Here is a 12,557-nt window from a genome sequence, read left to right as displayed (position 1 = left end):
GAAGAGAAAGAAAGTTGTCCAAAACAGCTTGCAATCGAATGTTCATGTGATTACAAAAGGCAGGAGAGTGGTCAGGTACTGTTTTCTCTCAGTTGGCAAGCTGCGCACACAATCGCAGTGTTGTACAGCTTGTTTCATCACCTTTGCGAAGTTGCCACTCTCTCCGGCTCCGGGAGACGAAGAAGCTGCTTCTTCGCGCAAAGACGATTCTGCCGCTCACAGTGCTCTGCGGTGTGCGGCATCTGCCGAAAGAGGCCCGGGAGCTGTGCTTAGCTCTGCAGAGCACCGTACCTTCATCTTTAGCCTCTCTTCTCGTCTACATCTTAGCAAAAAGCTTTTCCACTCTGTCTGGCAAGGAGAAACTGTGCCAGCACAAAAAACATCTCCCATCGTCTTCTAGAGGCTGCACAGAGGTCTGCCGAGTGTTTTGCAAGAAGAGAAAGAAAGTTGTCCAAAACAGATTGCAATCGAATGTTCATGTGATTACAAAAGGCAGGAGAGTGGTCAGGTACTGTTTTCTCTCAGTTGGCAAGCTGCGCACACAATCGCAGTTTTGTACAGCTTGTTTCATCACCTTTGCGAAGTTGCCGCTCTCTCGGGCTCCCGGAGACGAAGAAGCTGCTGCTTTGCGCAAAGACCATTCTGCCGCTCACAGTGCTCTGCGGTGTGCGCCTTCTGCCGAAAGAGGCGCGGGAGCGGTGCTTAGCTCTGCAGAGCACCGTACCTTCGTCTTTAGCCTCTCTTCTCATCTACATCTTAGCAAAAAGCTTTTCCACTCTGTCTGGCAAGGAGAAACTGTGCCAGCACAGAAAACATCTCCCATCGTGTTCTAGAGGCTCCACGGAGGTCTGCCGAGTGTTTTGCAAGAAGAGAAAGAAAGTTGTCCAAAACAGCTTGCAATCGAATGTTCATGTGATTACAAAAGGCAGGAGAGTGGTCAGGTACTGTTTTCTCTCAGTTGGCAAGCTGCGCACACAATCGCAGTGTTGTACAGCTTGTTTCATCACCTTTGCGAAGTTGCCGCTCTCTCCGGCTCCCGGAGACGAAGAAGCTGCTTCTTCGCGCAAAGACGATTCTGCCGCTCATAGTGCTCTGCGGTGCGCGGCTTCTGCCGAAAGAGGTCCGGGAGCTGTGCTTAGCTCTGCAGAGCACCGTACCTTCGTCTTTAGCCTCTCTTCTCGTCTACATCTTAGCAAAAAGCTTTTCCACTCTGTCTGGCAAGGAGAAACTGTGCCAGCACAGAAAACATCTCCCATCGTGTTCTAGAGGCTGCACGGAGGTCTGCCGAGTGTTTTGCAAGAAGAGAAAGAAAGTTGTCCAAAACAGCTTGCAATCGAATGTTCATGTGATTACAAAAGGCAGGAGAGTGGTCAGGTACTGTTTTCTCTCAGTTGGCAAGCTGCGCACACAATCGCAGTGTTGTACAGCTTGTTTCATCACCTTTGCGAAGTTGCCGCTCTCTCCGGCTCCGGGAGACGAAGAAGCTGCTTCTTCGCGCAAAGACGATTCTGCCGCTCATAGTGCTCTGCGGTGTGCGCCTTCTGCCGAAAGAGGCCCGGGAGCTGTGCTTAGCTCTGCAGAGCACCGTACCTTCATCTTTAGCCTCTCTTCTCGTCTACATCTTAGCAAAAAGCTTTTCCACTCTGTCTGGCAAGGAGAAACTGTGCCAGCACAGAAAACATCTCCCATCGTGTTCTAGAGGCTCCACGGAGGTCTGCCGAGTGTTTTGCAAGAAGAGAAAGAAAGTTGTCCAAAACAGCTTGCAATCGAATGTTCATGTGATTACAAAAGGCAGGAGAGTGGTCAGGTACTGTTGTCTCTCAGTTGGCAAGCTGCGCACACAATCGCAGTGTTGTACAGCTTGTTTCATCACCTTTGCGAAGTTGCCACTCTCTCCGGCTCCGGGAGACGAAGAAGCTGCTTCTTCGCGCAAAGACGATTCTGCCGCTCACAGTGCTCTGCGGTGTGCGGCATCTGCCGAAAGAGGCCCGGGAGCTGTGCTTAGCTCTGCAGAGCACCGTACCTTCATCTTTAGCCTCTCTTCTCGTCTACATCTTAGCAAAAAGCTTTTCCACTCTGTCTGGCAAGGAGAAACTGTGCCAGCAGAGAAAACATCTCCCATCGTCTTCTAGAGGCTGCACGGAGGTCTGCCGAGTGTTTTGCAAGAAGAGAAAGAAAGTTGTCCAAAACAGATTGCAATCGAATGTTCATGTGATTACAAAAGGCAGGAGAGAGGTCAGGTACTGTTTTCTCTCAGTTGGCAAGCTGCGCACACAATCGCAGTGTTGTACAGCTTGTTTCATCACCTTTGCCAAGTTGCCGCTCTCTCCGGCTCCCGGAGACGAAGAAGCTGCTTCTTCGCGCAAAGACGATTCTGCCGCTCACAGTGCTCTGCAGTGTGTGTCTTCTGCCGAAAGAGGCCCGGGAGCTGTGCTTAGCTCTGCAGAGCACCGTACCTTCATCTTTAGCCTCTCTTCTCGTCTACATCTTAGCAAAAAGCTTTTCCACTCTGTCTGGCAAGGAGAAACTGTGCCAGCACAAAAAACATCTCCCATCGTGTTCTAGAGGCTGCACGGAGGTCTGCCGAGTATTTTGCAAGAACAGAAAGAAAGTTGTCTAAAACAGCTTCCAATCGAATGTTCATGTGAATAGAAAAGGCAGGAGAGTGGTCAGGTACTGTTTTCTCTCAGTTGGCAAGCTGCGCACACAATCGCAGTGTTGTACAGCTTGTTTCATCACCTTTGCGAAGTTGCCGCTCTCTCCGGCTCCCGGAGACGAAGAAGCTGCTTCTTCGCGCAAAGACGATTCTGCCGCTCACAGTGCTCTGCAGTGTGTGTCTTCTGCCGAAAGAGGCCCGGGAGCTGTGCTTAGCTCTGCAGTGCACAGTACCTTCGTCTTTAGCCTCTCTTCTCGTCTACATCTTATCAAAAAGCTTTTCCACTCTGTCTGGCAAGGAGAAACTGTGCCAGCACAGAAAACATCTCCCATCGTGTTCTAGAAGCTGCACGGAGGTCTGCCGAATGTTTTGCAAGAAGAGAAAGAAAGTTGTCCAAAACAGCTTGCAATCGAATGTTCATGTGATTACAAAAGGCAGGAGAGTGGTCAGGTACTGTTTTCTCTCAGTTGGCAAGCTGCGCACACAATCGCAGTGTTGTACAGCTTGTTTCATCACCTTTGCCAAGTTGCCGCTCTCTCCGGCTCCCGGAGACGAAGAAGCTGCTTCTTCGCGCAAAGACAATTCTGCCGCTCACAGTGCTCTGCAGTGTGTGTCTTCTGCCGAAAGAGGCCCGGGAGCTGTGCTTAACTCTGCAGAGCACCGTAACTTCATCTTTAGCCTCTCTTCTCGTCTACATCTTAGCAAAAAGCTTTTCCACTCTGTCTGGGAAGGAGAAACTGTGCCAGCACAAAAAACATCTGCAATTGTGTTCTAGAGGCTGCACGGCGGTCTGTCGAGTGTTTTGCAAGAAGAAAAAAAAGTTGTCCAAAACCGCTTGCAATCGAATGTTCAAGTGAATAGAAAAGGCAGGAGAGTGGTCAGGTACTGTTTTCTCTCAGTTGGCAAGCTGCGCACACAATCGCAGTGTTGTACAGCTTGTTTCATCACCTTTGCGTAGTTGCCCCTCTCTCCGGCTCCCGGAGACGAAGAAGCTGCTTCTTCGCGCAAAGACGATTCTGCCGCTCACAGTGCTCTGCGGTGTGCGGCTTCTGCCGAAAGAGGCCCGGGAGCTGTGCTTAGCTCTGCAGAGCACCGTACCTTCGTCTTTAGCCTCTCTTCTCGTCTACATCTTAGCAAAAAGCTTTTCCACTCTGTCTGGCAAGGAGAAACTGTGCCAGCACAGAAAACATCTCCCATCGTGTTCTAGACGCTGCACGGAGGTCTGCCGAGTGTTTTGCAAGAAGAGAAAGAAAGATGTCCAAAACAGGTTGCAATCGAATGTTCATGTGAATAGAAAAGGCAGGAGTGTGGTCAGGTACTGTTTTCTCTCAGTTGGCAAGCTGCGCACACAATCGCAGTGTTGTACAGCTTGTTTCATCACCTTTGCGAAGTTGCCGCTCTCTCCGGCTCCCGGAGACGAAGAAGCTGCTTCTTCGCGCAAAGACGATTCTGCCGCTCATAGTGCTCTGCGGTGTGCGCCCTCTGCCGAAAGAGGCCTGGGAGCGGTGCTTAGCTCTGCAGAGCACCGTACCTTCGTCTTTAGCCTCTCTTATCTTCTACATCTTAGCAAAAAGCTTTTCCACTCTGTCTGGCAAGGAGAAACTGTGCCAGCAAAAAAAACATCTCCCATCGTGTTCTAGAGGCTGCACGGAGGTCTGCCGAGTGTTATGCAAGAAGAGAAAGAAAGATGTCCAGAACAGCTTGCAATCGAATGTTCAAGTGAATAGAATAGGCAGAAGAGTGATCAGGTACTGTTTTCTCTCACTTGGCAAGCTGCGCACACACTCGCAGTGTTGTACAGCCTGTTTCATCACCTTTGCGAAGGTACCACTCTCTCCGGCTCCGGGAGACGTAGAAGCTGCTTCTTCGCGCAAAGACGATTCTGCCGCTCACAGTGCTCTGCGGTGTGCGGCTTCTGCCGAAAGAGGTCCGGGAGCGGTGCTCAGCTGTGCAGAGCACCGTACCTTCGTCTTTAGCCTCTCTTCTCGTCTACATCTTAGCAAAAATCTTTTCCACTCTGTCTGGCAAGGAGAAACTGTGCCAGCACAGAAAACATCTCCCATCGTGTTCTAGAGGCTGCACGGAGGTCTGCCGAGTGTTTTGCAAGAAGAGAAAGAAAGTTGTCCAAAACAGCTTGCAATCGAATGTTCATGTGATTACAAAAGGCAGGAGAGTGGTCAGGTACTGTTTTCTCTCAGTTGGCAAGCTGCGCACACAATCGCAGTGTTGTACAGCTTGTTTCATCACCTTTGCGAAGTTGCCGCTCTCTCCGGCTCCCGGAGACGAAGAAGCTGCTTCTTCGCGCAAAGACGATTCTGCCGCTCATAGTGCTCTGCGGTGTGCGCCTTCTGCCGAAAGAGGTCCGGGAGCGGTGCTTATCTCTGCAGAGCACCGTACCTTCGTCTTTAGCCTCTCTTCTCGTCTACATCTTAGCAAAAAGCTTTTCCACTCTGTCTGGCAAGGAGAAACTGTGCCAGCACAGAAAACATCTCCCATCGTCTTCTAGAGGCTGCACGGAGGTCTGCCGAGTGTTTTGCAAGAAGAGAAAGAAAGTTGTCCAAAACAGCTTGCAATCGAATGTTCATGTGATTAGAAAAGGCAGGAGAGTGGTCAGGTACTGTTTTCTCTCAGTTGGCAAGCTGCGCACACAATCGCAGTGTTGTACAGCTTGTTTCATCACCTTTGCGAAGCTGCCGCTCTCTCCGGCTCCCGGAGACGAAGAAGCTGCTTCTTCGCGCAAAGACGATTCTGCCGCTCACAGTGCTCTGCAGTGTGTGTCTTCTGCCGAAAGAGGCCCGGGAGCTGTGCTTAGCTCTGCAGAGCACCGTACCTTCGTCTTTATCCTCTCTTCTCGTCTACATCTTAGCAAAAAGCTTTTCCACTCTGTCTGGCAAGGAGAAACTGTGCCAGCACAGAAAACATCTCCCATCGTGTTCTAGAGGCTGCACGGAGGTCTGCCGAGTGTTTTCCAAGAAGAGAAAGAAAGTTGTCCAAAACAGCTTGCAATCGAATGTTCATGTGATTACAAAAGGCAGGAGAGTGGTCAGGTACTGTTTTCTCTCAGTTGGCAATCTGCGCACACAATCGCAGTGTTGTACATCTTGTTTCATCACCTTTGCGAAGATGCCGCTCTCTCCCGCTCCCGGAGACGAAGAAGCTGCTTCTTCGCGCAAAGACGATTCTGCCGCTCATAGTGCTCTGCGGTGTGCGCCTTCTGCCGAAAGAGGCCCGGGAGCTGTGCTTAGCTCTGCAGAGCACCGTACCTTCGTCTTTAGCCTCTCTTCTCGTCTACATCTTAGCAAAAAGCTTTTCCACTCTGTCTGGCAAGGAGAAACTCTGCCAGCACAGAAAACATCTCCCATCGTGTTCTAGAGGCTGCACGGAGGTCTACCGAGTGTTTTGCAAGAAGAGAAAGAAAGTTGCCCAAAACAGCTTGCAATCGAATGTTCATGTGATTACAAAAGGCAGGAGAGTGGTCAGGTACTGTTTTCTCTCAGTTGGCAAGCTGCGCACACAATCGCAGTGTTGTACAGCTTGTTTCATCACCTTTGCGAATTTGCCGCTCTCTCCGGCTCCCGGAGAAGAAGAAGCTGCTTTTTCGCGCAAAGACGATTCAGCGGCTCACAGTGCTCTGCAGTGTGTGTCTTCTGCCGAAAGAGGCCCGGGAGCGGTGCTTATCTCTGCAGAGCACCGTACCTTCGTCTTTAGCCTCTCTTCCCGTCTACATCGTAGCAAAAAGCTTTTCCACTCTGTCTGGCAAGGAGAAACTGTGCCAGCACAGAAAACATCTCCCATCGTGTTCTAGAGGCTGCACGGAGGTCTACCGAGTGTTTTGCAAGAAGAGAAAAAAAGTTGTCCAAAACAGCTTCCAATCGAATTTTCATGTGATTACAAAAGGCAGGAGAGTGGTCAGGTGCTGTTTTCGCTCAGTTGGCAAGCTGCGCACACAATCGCAGTGTTGTACAGCTTGTTTCATCACCTTTGCGAAGCTGCCGCTCTCTCCGGCTCCCGGAGACGAAGAAGCTGCTTCTTCGCGCAAAGACGATTCTGCCGCTCATAGTGCTCTGCGGTGTGCGCCTTCTGCCGAAAGAGGCCCGGGAGCGGTGCTTAGCTCTGCAGAGCACCGTACCTTCGTGTTTAGCCTCTCTTCTCGTCTACATCTTAGCAAAAAGCTTTTCCACTCTGTTTGGCAAGGAGAAACTGTGCCAGAACAAAAAACATCTCCCATCGTGTTCTAGAGGCTCCACGGAGGTCTGCCGAGTGTTTTGCAAGAAGAGAAAGAAAGTTGTCCAAAACAGCTTGCAATCGAATGTTCATGTGATTACAAAAGGCAGGAGAGTGGTCAGGTGCTGTTTTCTCTCAGTTGGCAAGCTGCGCACACAATCGCAGTGTTGTACAGCTTGTTTCATCACCTTTGCCAAGTTGCCGATTTCTCCGGCTCCCGGAGACGAAGAAGCTGCTTCTTCGCGCAAAGACGATTCTGCCGCTCACACTGCTCTGCAGTGTGTGTCTTCTGCCGAAAGTGGCCCGGGAGCTGTGCTTAGCTCTGCAGAGCACCGTACCTTCGTCTTTAGCCTCTCTTCTCGTCTACATCTTAGCAAAAAGCTTTTCCACTCTGTCTGGCAAGGAGAAACTGTGCCAGCACAGAAAACATCTCCCATCGTGTTCTAGAAGCTGCACGGAGGTCTGTCGAGTGTTTTGCAAGAAGAGAAGGAAAGTTGTCCAAAATAGCTTGCAATCGAATGTTCATGTGATTACAAAAGGCAGGAGAGTGGTCAGGTACTGTTTTCTCTCAGTTGGCAAGCTGCGCACACAATCGCAGTGTTGTACAGCTTGTTTCATCACCTTTGCCAAGTTGCCGCTCTCTCCGGCTCCGGGAGACGAAGAAGCTGCTTCTTCGCGCAAAGACGATTCTGCCGCTCACAGTGCTCTGCGGTGTGTGTCTTCTGCCGAAAGAGGCCCGGGAGCTGTGCTTAGCTCTGCAGAGCACCGTACCTTCGTCTTTAGCCTCTCTTCTCGTCTACATCTTAGCAAAAATCTTTTCAACTCTGTCTGGCAAGGAGAAAGTCTGCCAGCACTAAAAACATCTCCCATCGTGTTCTAGAGGCTGCACGGAGGTCTGCCGAATGTTTTGCAAGAAGAGAAAAAAGTTGTCCAAAACAGCTTCCAATCGAATGTTCATGTGAATAGAAAAGGCAGGAGAGTGGTTAGGTACTGTTTTCTCTCAGTTGGCAATCTGCGCACACAATCGCAGTGTTGTACAGCTTGTTTCATCACCTTTGCGAAGCTGCCGCTCTCTCCGGCTCCCGGAGACGAAGAAGCTGCTTCTTCGCGCAAAGACGATTCTGCCGCTCACAGTGCTCTGCGGTGTGTGTCTTCTGCCGAAAGAGGCCCGGGAGCTGTGCTTAGCTCTGCAGAGCACCGTACCTTCGTCTTTAGCGTCTGCTCTCGTCTACATCTTATCCAAAAGCTTTTCCACTCTGTCTGGCAAGGAGAAACTGTGCCAGCACAGAAAACATCTCCCATCGTGTTCTAGAGGCTGCACGGAGATCTGCCGAGAGTTTTGCAAGAAGAGAAAGAAAGTTGTCCAAAACAGCTTGCAATCGAATGTTCATGTGATTACAAAAGGCAGGAGAGTGGTCAGGTACTGTTTTCTCTCAGTTGGCAAGCTGCGCACACAATCGCAGTGTTGTACAGCTTGTTTCATCACCTTTGCCAAGTTGCCGCTCTCTCCGGCTCCCGGCGACGAAGAAGCTGCTTCTTCGCGCAAAGACGATTCTGCCGCTCACAGTGCTCTGCGGTGTGTGTCTTCTACCGAAAGAGGCCCGGGAGCTGTGCTTAGCTCTGCAGAGCACCATACCTTCGTCTTTAGCCTCTCGTCTCGTCTACATCTTAGCAAAATGCTTTTCCACTCTGTCTGGCAAGGAGAAACTGTGCCAGCACAAAAAACATCTCCCATCGTCTTCTAGAGGCTGCACGGAGGTCTGCCGAGTGTTTTGCAAGAAGTGAAAGTAAGTTGTCCAAAACAGCTTGCAATCGAATGTTCATGTGATTACAAAAGGCAGGAGAGTGGTCAGGTACTGTTTTCTCTCAGTTGGCAAGCTGCGCACACAATCGCAGTGTTGTACAGCTTGTTTCATCACCTTTGCGAAGCTGCCGCTCTCTCCGGCTCCCGGAGACGAAGAAGCTGCTTCTTCGCGAAAAGACGATTCTGCCGCTCACAGTGCTCTGCAGTGTGTGTCTTCTGCCGAAAGAGTCCCGGGAGCTGTGCTTAGCTCTGCAGAGCACCGTACCTTCGTCTTTAGCCTCTCTTCTCGTCTACATCTTAGCAAAAAGCTCTTCCACTCTGTCTGGCAAGGAGAAACTGTGCCAGCACAGAAAACATCTCCCATCGTGTTCTAGAGGCTCCACGGAGGTCTGCCGAGTGTTTTGCAGGAAGAGAAAGAAAGTTGTCCAAAACAGATTGCAAACGAATGTATATGTGATTACAAAAGGCAGGAGAGTGGTCAGGTACTGTTTTCTCTCAGTTGGCAAGCTGTGCACACAATCGCAGTGTTGTACAGCTTGTTTCATCACCTTTGGCAAGTTGCCGCTCTCTCCGGCTCCTGGAGACGAAGAAGCTGCTTCTTCGCGCAAAGACGATTCTGCCGCTCACAGTGCTCTGCGGTGTGTGTCTTCTGCCGAAAGAGGCCCCGGAGCTGTGCTTAGCTCTGCAGAGCACCGTACCTTCGTCTTTAGCTTCTCTTCTCGTCTACATCTTAGCAAAAATCCTTTCCACTCTGTCTGGCAAGGAGAAATTCTGCCAGCACTAAAAACATCTCCCATCGTGTTCTAGAGGCTGCACGGAGGTCTGCCGAGTGTTTTGCAAGAAGAGAAAGAAAGTTGTCCAAAACAGCTTGCAATCGAATGTTCATGTGATTACAAAAGGCAGGAGAATGGTCAGGTACTGTTTTCTCTCAGTTGGCAAGCTGCCCACACAATCGCAGTGTTGTACAGCTTGTTTCATCACCTTTGCGAAGTTGCCGCTCTCTCCGGCTCCCGGAGACGAAGAAGCTGCTCTTCGCGCAAAGACGATTCTGCCGCTCACAGTGCTCTGCGGTGTGCGTCTTCTGCCGAAAGAGGCCCGGGAGCGGTGCTTAGCTCTGCAGAGCACCGTACCTTCGTCTTTAGCCTCTCTTCTCGTCTACATCTTAGCAAAAATCTTTTCAACTCTGTCTGGCAAGGAGAAACTCTGCCAGCACAGAAAACATCTCCCATCGTGTTCTAGAGGCTCCACGGAGGTCTGCCGAGTGTTTTGCAAGAAGAGAAAGAAAGCTGTCCAAAACAGCTTGCAAACGAATGTTCATGTGATTACAAAAGGCAGGAGAGTGGTCAGGTACTGTTTTCTCTCAGTTGGCAAGCTGCGCACCACAATCGCAGTGTTGTACAGCTTGTTTCATCACCTTTGCGAAGTTGCCGCTCTCTCCGGCTCCCGGAGACGAAGAAGCTGCTTCTTCGCGCAAAGACGATTCTGCCGCTCATAGTGCTCTGCGGTGTGTGTCTTCTACCGAAAGAGGCCCGGGAGCTGTGCTTAGCTCTGCAGAGCACCATACCTTCGTCTTTAGCCTCTCTTCTCGTCTACATCTTAGCAAAAAGCTTTTCCACTCTGTCTGGCAAGGAGAAACTGTGCCAGCACAAAAAACATCTCCCATCGTCTTCTAGAGGCTGCACGGAGGTCTGCCGAGAGTTTTGCATAAGAGAAAGAAAGTTGTCCAAAACAGCTTGCAATCGAATGTTCATGTGATTACAAAAGGCAGGAGAGTGGTCAGGTACTGTTTTCTCTCAGTTGGCAAGCTGCGCACACAATCGCAGTTTTGTACAGCTTGTTTCATCACCTTTGCGAAGTTGCCGCTCTCTCCGGCTCCCGGAGACGAAGAAGCTGCTTCTTCGCGCAAAGACGATTCTGCCGCTCACAGTGCTCTGCGGTGTGCGCCTTCTTCCGAAAGAGGTCCGGGAGCGGTGCTCAGCTCTGCAGAGCACCGTACCTTCGTCTTTAGCCTCTCTTCTCGTCTACATCTTAGCAAAAAGCTTTTCCACTCTGTCTGGCATGGAGAAACTTTGCCAGCACAGAAAACATCTCCCATCGTGTTCTAGAGGCTGCACGGAGGTCTGCCGAGTGTTTTGCAAGAAGAGAAAGAAAGTTGTCCAAAACAGCTTGCAATCGAATATTCATGTGATTACAAAAGGCAGGAGAGTTGTCAGGTACTGTTTTCTCTCAGTTGGCAAGCTGCGCACACAATCGCAGTGTTGTACAGCTTGTTTCATCACCTTTGCCAAGTTGCCGCTCTCTCCGGCTCCCGGAGACGAAGAAGCTGCTTCGTCGCACAAACAGGATTCTGCCGCTCACAGTGCTCTGCGGTGTGTGTCTTCTGCCGAAAGAGGCCCGGGAGCTGTGCTTAGCTCTGCAGAGCACCGTACATTCGTCTTTAGCGTCTGCTCTCGTCTACATCTTAGCCAAAAGCTTTTCCACTCTGTCTGGCAAGGAGAAACTGTGCCAGAACAGAAAACATCTCCCATCGTGTTCTAGAGGCTGCACGGAGGTCTGCCGAGTGTTTTGCAAGAAGAGAAAGAAAGTTGTCCAAAACAGCTTGCAATCGAATGTTCATGTGATTACAAAAGGCAGGAGAGTGGTCAGGTACTGTTTTCTCTCAGTTGGCAAGCTGCGCACACAATCGCAGTGTTGTACAGCAAGTTTCATCACCTTTGCCAAGTTGCCGCTCATTCCGGCTCCCGGCGACGAAGAAGCTGCTTCTTCGCGCAAAGACGATTCTGCCGCTCACAGTGCTCTGCGGTGTGTGTCTTCTACCGAAAGAGGCCCGGGAGCTGTGCTTAGCTCTGCAGAGCACCATACCTTCGTCTTTAGCCTCTCTTCTCGTCTACATCTAGCAAAAAGCTTTTCCACTCTGTCTGGCAAGGAGAAACTGTGCCAGCACAAAAAACATCTCCCATCGTCTTCTAGATGCTGCACGGAGGTCTGCCGAGTGTTTTGCAAGAAGTGAAAGTAAGTTGTCCAAAACAGCTTGCAATCGAATGTTCATGTGATTACAAAAGGCAGGAGAGTGGTCAGGTACTGTTTTCTCTCAGTTGGCAAGCTGCGCACACAATCGCAGTTTTGTACAGCTTGTTTCATCACCTTTGCCAAGTTGCCGCTCTCTCCGGCTTCCGGAGACGAAGAAGCTGCTTCTTCGCGCAAAGACGATTCTGCCGCTCACAGTACTCTGCAGTGGGTGTCTTCTGCCGAAAGAGGCCCGGGAGCTGTGCTTAGCTCTGCAGAGCACCGTACCTTCATCTTTAGCCTCTCTTCTCGTCTACATCTTAGGCAAAAGCTTTTCCACTCTGTCTGCAAGGAGAAACTGTGCCAGAACAAAAACATCTCCCATCGTGTTCTAGAGGCTGCACGGAGGTCTGCCGAGTGTTTTGCAAGAAGAGAAAGAAAGTTGTCCAAAACAGCTTGCAATCGAATGTTCATGTGATTACAAAAGGCAGGAGAGTGGTCAGGTACTGTTTTCTCTCAGTTGGCAAGCTGCGCACACAATCGCAGTGTTGTACAGCTTGTTTCATCACCTTTGCCAAGTTGCCGCTCTCTCCGGCTCCCGGAGACGAAGAAGCTGCTTCTTCCACAAAGACGATTCTGCCGCTCACAGTGCTCTGCAGTGTGTGTCTTCTGCCGAAAGAGGCCCGGGAGCGGTGCTTAGCTCTGCAGAGCACCGTACCTTCGTCTTTAGCCTCTCTTCTCGTCTACATCTTAGCAAAAGCTTTTCCACTCTGTCTGGCAAGGGAGAAACTCTGCCAGCACAGAAAACATCTCCCATCGTGTTCTAGAGGCTGCACGGAGGTCTGCCGAGTGTTTTGCAAGAAGAGA

Source organism: Melozone crissalis, unplaced genomic scaffold (genome assembly GCF_028551555.1).
Source record: "Melozone crissalis strain CALT ecotype California unplaced genomic scaffold, PUWL_Pcris_2 ptg000224l_1, whole genome shotgun sequence".
Taxonomy (NCBI): domain Eukaryota; kingdom Metazoa; phylum Chordata; class Aves; order Passeriformes; family Passerellidae; genus Melozone; species Melozone crissalis.
This window is presented reverse-complemented; position numbering follows the sequence as displayed.